Source organism: Drosophila novamexicana, unplaced genomic scaffold (genome assembly GCF_003285875.2).
Source record: "Drosophila novamexicana strain 15010-1031.04,08,12 unplaced genomic scaffold, DnovRS2.1 tig00004555-arrow-pilon, whole genome shotgun sequence".
In the NCBI taxonomy this organism is placed as follows: Eukaryota; Metazoa; Arthropoda; class Insecta; order Diptera; family Drosophilidae; genus Drosophila; species Drosophila novamexicana.
Genome location: NW_020825052.1, coordinates 1,464,043 through 1,470,042, shown reverse-complemented (window position 1 = coordinate 1,470,042; position 6,000 = coordinate 1,464,043).

Genomic DNA, 6,000 nt, shown 5'->3' with positions numbered 1-6,000 from the left:
TAAGTTTATACGTTTCTTATCAGCTGACTTGCATCTGTTGCGCGTTGCGAGGTTTTATTAATCAAATGCACAAAATGGTTTTAGGGGCTGGCGAGTAGGTGGAGCGTGTTTACATAGGCAGCCAAACAAGTGCCAGCCTCCATCTTCTCCTCATCCTCCTCCTCCTCCTTCTGCTCGCTCCAGTGAGCTCCTCACAGTGTGTACACGTAATTGGAAATGGTGTGAAATTCGCGTGCCAAGAGCAATGAAGCCACTTACAGAGTTGAAAAGAGAGAGAGACAGGGAGCGAGTAGAGGCAACTACTTGAGGTGTGCATGTGCAGGTGAGTGTGTGTGTGTGCCTGTGTGTGTTGACAGAGACTTGACTCTTTAGCAGCCCACCAAACGCGCCGCGGAAGGGAACCTAACCGTACCAGACCGAACGGAACGGAAAGAAACGCAAGGCTCATCGGATTTTGTAATGCGTGAAACATGTCAGCGCAATGCGATTGCTTATCGCTGTCAATTATTCAAGAGGCAGTCACTAGACAGGCTTACAAATTACCCTCTTAAATAAAACAAAAAAAATAAAAGGCTGACTCGAATGAGGGGCAGCATGAGGCATGAGCTGTGCAGCGGTAGGAGTGAGGGGAAATGGGGCAAGCGCGATTGAAGCATTGTAAACTATCAAAAATTTAAATATGCTATGATTTCCTAGTTAGACTCTGAACTCGGCCTAGGGCGCGATTCTTTGCTAATATTATTTTAAATATTACAATATATATGTGTTTAAGCCTGGAAAAACAAGCAAGCAGCTCTAGTCGGGAGTACCCGACTAGTGGATACCCTAAATCCTCTTCTTTCTAGAAGCTACATGTCGAACTCGGTGACTTAAGCTTCTAAAACATAAGAGATGAACATGAGAGGAACAAACTGGTAACCCACGGGCATTAGTTCAGATCAAGTTTCTAATTCTTAAAGGTTCTGAGATCCTTGTTTTCATACATACGGACAGAGGGACAGCCACATGGACATGGCTTGATCAACTTGGCTATTGATGTTGATCATGAATATATATACTTACTATGTGGGGTCGGAGATGCTTCCTTCTGCCTGTTACATACATATTATACATTCATTATACCCTAGCTAGAAGGCTAGAAGGAATATGTAAAGGCATTTTATTCCTGATTATAATTTCCAAATGGTTAAGACTCCGACACAACCAAATGAAATTTCATTTATTTTATCAATTTATATTTTAATTTTTAAATTGATAAATATTTATGGTATTGCCCGGCCTTGCGCGGGACGAGCGTGCAACTGCATTTCACCCACACTCAAGTATTAATTATTATTATTATCTTATGTACATTATTAAAGTACATGCTCTGAAACACTCTGTTTCCTAGGCCTTGAGGCTTAAACGTTGCTTTAATAAGAGAATAAATAATAATAAATATTCTATCAGTCTGCGAAGACGGTTTTCATTTATACAAATTGGCTAATTCGCATTAGTTTCAATCCTCTCGATTAGTCCTAATATATGAGGCACATCTAAATTGAATTCCTCCCGAGCTTAAAGTTGCTCGATTATTTATGCACGGAAAATGAATTGCTGTGAGACAATGTCTTCTTTATGCTTCTATAAGTCGCTGTAAATCCACAGCTCAACTCATTGTTCTACTTGTTGTCTGGTGTAAGGAGAATATCGCTGCGATTTGACCAACTTAAATGATGGCATTAATTTTGCGCTTTCGTCTGCATTGAAAACTATTTAAGCCAAATTGTTGCGCTATTTTGTGCACATGATTGTTACAAATTGTTCAATTAAAGGCTTAAAAAGCCTGGCCTCGCCGTTGCGCGACGAGACGAGGCGCTTCGGTAGCCAGTTAGCCAGGGGCCAAACGCGACTCACAGCCAACTCCCAACACCCAAGCTCAGCCCAACTGCCCCAAGTGCGGTGATAATGGATGTGCGTTTAACCAGCCAACTGATAAATCGCTGGCCGAACAGCAGGTGTCGGGGCCGTGAAGTGTGGAAAAGTGTGAGAATATTGTGTGGTGAATTTTTCCTTTTTCCTAGTTCGCACAATTTATAAAAAGCGAAATTTTCATATGAAAATGGAAATAAATAAACAACAACAGCAACAGCAACTGCAACAAAACTCAACTGCCATGACCCGACTGCAGTTTGGGCTTAAACGAAACATGGCCAACAGTTGGCTCTCAATTGTTGCAGTTGTTGTTGGTTTGGCAATTAGGGGCGTGATTTTAGCCATTGTGCAGTTTAGCATAATGAAGCGCAATAAGTGTTAATTGGATTTGCATTTTGTTGTGCCGCGTTTAAAAGCCCTCTCTGCCCCGTGCCAACAGACGGCGGCAGGGGGGGGGCTAAAAAATACCTCATGACTTGATTTAGTGCAGTGAAGCGCATAATTTATGACTAAATAATATGGTAGGGTTGATTAAAATGCAAAATGCGCAATAAAATGAGTTGATTGCACAGTTGGAGGCAAACATTATAATAGATCTGCGCAAAATATTGCAATTTTCTAAGTGTAGAGAATCTAAAAACGTGTTGAATAACATTAACATATAAAAGACCCTTCTATGCGATTTTCATGGCCTGACTGTCAAATAAAAGATATATCAAAGATTTACTTTATCAAAATAATAAACTTTCTTTCTGCTCTCTTCTTCTTACACCCGCACTGCTCGCCTTTCTATGCGATTTTCAAAAACTTTAAGTAAGTAACTTACGAAAAAGAGAGTGAGTTGCACACAGGATAGATAGTCTATTTCACAAACTCCAGATCTGTTGTGCTATCGCAATGGGTAATCGGAAACAAAATAATCAACTGCAATTAAGTCTCAGGATTTTGGTATAAGTAGCGCATGAGGCTAATGAAATTTGAGTGGGCAAACCAACTAGCGCCAGGCAAGTCAACTCGGCGCGAACTGTGCAGCTCACGGTTCAAGCAGCCAAGTCTGGGCAATGCCATCAAATCATGATTCTCATCAAGGCCAAGCGCGACAGTCAGCAAGTAATCAGCACCCGGCACTCGGCTACACTCGCTGCGGTTTCAGGTGAGATGCTTATCAGCAGCAGACAGGAGACAGCAGGAGGAGTCTGCCAACGCCAGAGACGGAGACAGCGACAGAGACAGAGACCTCTGTGGCTGCTGCACCAATTTATGATCGACAGAAGGCCAAAGGCAGCAGCAGCCAGCATGAAAAACGAGAGACTTTAAAACGGTTGCCTGGGTGTTGGCAGGCAGCCAGCCTCCTACTCCAGCTACGAAGCTGGAGCTGTAGCTGGAGCTGGAGCTGTTGCTGCACACTCAATGATAAATTCTCATCAAAAAAATATTTCACACTGCGGGATATCATCAAACCGAGATCAGATCAGTTGCAAGGCTGCAAAAGATGCCACAAATATTTCGAAAAATTATTAAAGATCATGCAAAGACCAACAAAAAAGACCACAACACGCGCTCATTTTGGCTTAATTAGTGAAACATGCCAACAACAACAACAACAATAACAACAATGGGGGGAACTACGTGACACGATGCTGCATGTGGAATTCGATTTAGATCTTGATCTGTTATACTAGCTCTCAAATATCGCTCGACTCGTCGCACACTAATTAAAATTTATATATATTAGGCGAGTAGTTTTCGCTCAGGTTTCATGAATTTGATTTTGTTGCTTTTTGTGTATTACGTGTTTATTTTTATTATTTTTTTTTTTTTTTTTTTTTGTTCGGCAGCCATTGAACCAATAAATCTTATAGATAATATGATTTTATTAACTTTTAAATAGGCAAAACATTTGGCGCCTGTATCGTTGGACGACAAACTTAATTTTTGTATTCAGTTCAGATACACTCACCGAGGGTCTTATAATTTTCTCGGGCAATTTGTAAAGCTTGTTTGAACTCCATGTATACATATCCATATATTTTTGCAACAGCTTTGCAACAACTTTGTATATATGCTTCATGAACGATGGGCCAAGTATTAAGTTTTTAAATGAAGAGCTTTCTTTATTTTTCAAGAGATCTTACATATAAACAGAAGAGTTTCAGCAACGAGCTACTGTTTCTAACAGAACTATAAATAGCATCGGTAGAAAATGTTTTTTAAGTATTTTTAAATATATCTCGACCAAGCTTAGCAATTAGAAGCAGAAGAAGAATCAATCTATAATTTTCTAGTTAGACTTTGAACTTGCCTCAGGGCGCGATTCTGTACCAATATTGCCTAAGAATATTACTATATAGATGGGGATGCGCCTTGAAAATGGTTAAAAGGCTTATAATTCCCAAGTGGATAAGGCTCTGAAACAACTAAATGTCAATTTTCTTTAGATTTTAGAATTTAACGCAAACAGTAGAGCATCTAAAGTGCGGCTTCACAAAGCTCGCTGTTCTTTGGCTTTTGTTTTTTGGAATACATTTAAAACTGAAGCCGTTTTGACAACCAAATTAGAGTATTTTGGCTGGCTGTGCTTTTTGGCTGCATATTTATAGCTTTGCCTCTTCGTTGAATTAATTAAATATGCAAATGTTAAACGAGAGATTTGCGGTACTTGCCACGCACCATCAACAAAATTTTTTATTTATTTTTTTTTGGAATTTGGGCTGTTCGATATCACATGGAAATTCCTTTGATTTGTTTTCGTTTTGTGTTTCACTGTGGCGTTAGTTATTTTTATGAGGTGAGCTCATAATTTTACGTGTTTATTTCTTCTTCTTTTTCTTTTGGCCTTTTGGGTCAAACCCAGAGCCAGGTGATTAACGCAGAGATTTCAAATTTGGTCCGCGATTGCCGTTTAGTATAAAGCAGCGTTTATTTATTGGTTCAAGCTAAGTCGATTTGTTGAGCAAAACTTTGATTGCAAATAATGTCATTTTATATAAGCTAATGTAAAGATATTACAACAAATTAATTTCGCTGGCAATAAGAATGAAAAGTGACTATTGATCAATTTTAAAAAAAGGTTTTATCATATAGACTGACAGTCAGACGGACATGACTGGATCGACTCGGCTATATGTATATGCTGATGAATGATATACTTAATGAGGTCGGAGTTGGCTCCCTCTGCCTATTACATACATTTGCACAAAAAAATAATAACCTTTTCAATCAATTTAAATAGGTTCAAGGTATTAACCCAACGTGGAGATTGATTCATTAATGCTACCATAAATAGATATCTCAAGGCTGCCAATAATAATCCAGGTTCCATTTGACTTGTCTTAGTGCCAGGTCAAAGGTGCATAGTTTGTTACTATATCCTTTATTCAAGCTTGCAATAATAATGATAGTAGGATTAATACTACATAAATACGAAGTTTAACAGATGTTGGGCCACTTCGCTGTCCTTATTTGGGCTCAACAATGTTTCATCGATCTATGAACCGCTACCAAGTCACGTCGCGTCATTTGTGCTCGACTCGGAGCCCCTCCGGCCCAGCCAGAAAGCGTCTTGTTGACATCTGTCAATTATAAATGTCTCAACTTTTGCATGTTGCCCGGCAAATAAAACCGCATGTGGCCAGATCAACAACAATAACAACAGCAACAACAACGTCGGACAACAAAATCTCGCAGCACAATAACAAACATAGCAAAAATCAGCGATAAAATGCGTTGGCAAAATTTCACCAAAATAATAAAAACATGTGAAATATGTTCGGGCAGTGCTATGCAACGATGCAATACCGATTTTCAGATTTTATGGCCTATTAAAAAGCCTGAATCATTAAGCGTTATTTTCTTTTCCTTTTTTTTTCTTGGCCAGTCACAGACATTGGCACACAGTCAGGAGAGGAGGAGGCACAGGTTGGAAGCACCGCCTTCTCCTCCTCCTGCATCTACTGCATCTATTCGCGTCCTAATTGATGTTAGTTCATAATTTTCTTTTGGAAAATGTAGCAATTAATTGCGTTGTCCATAAAACGCGTCGGCGCCCCACTGTGCGAGCCGCACATTGCGCAATGCGCCGCATAA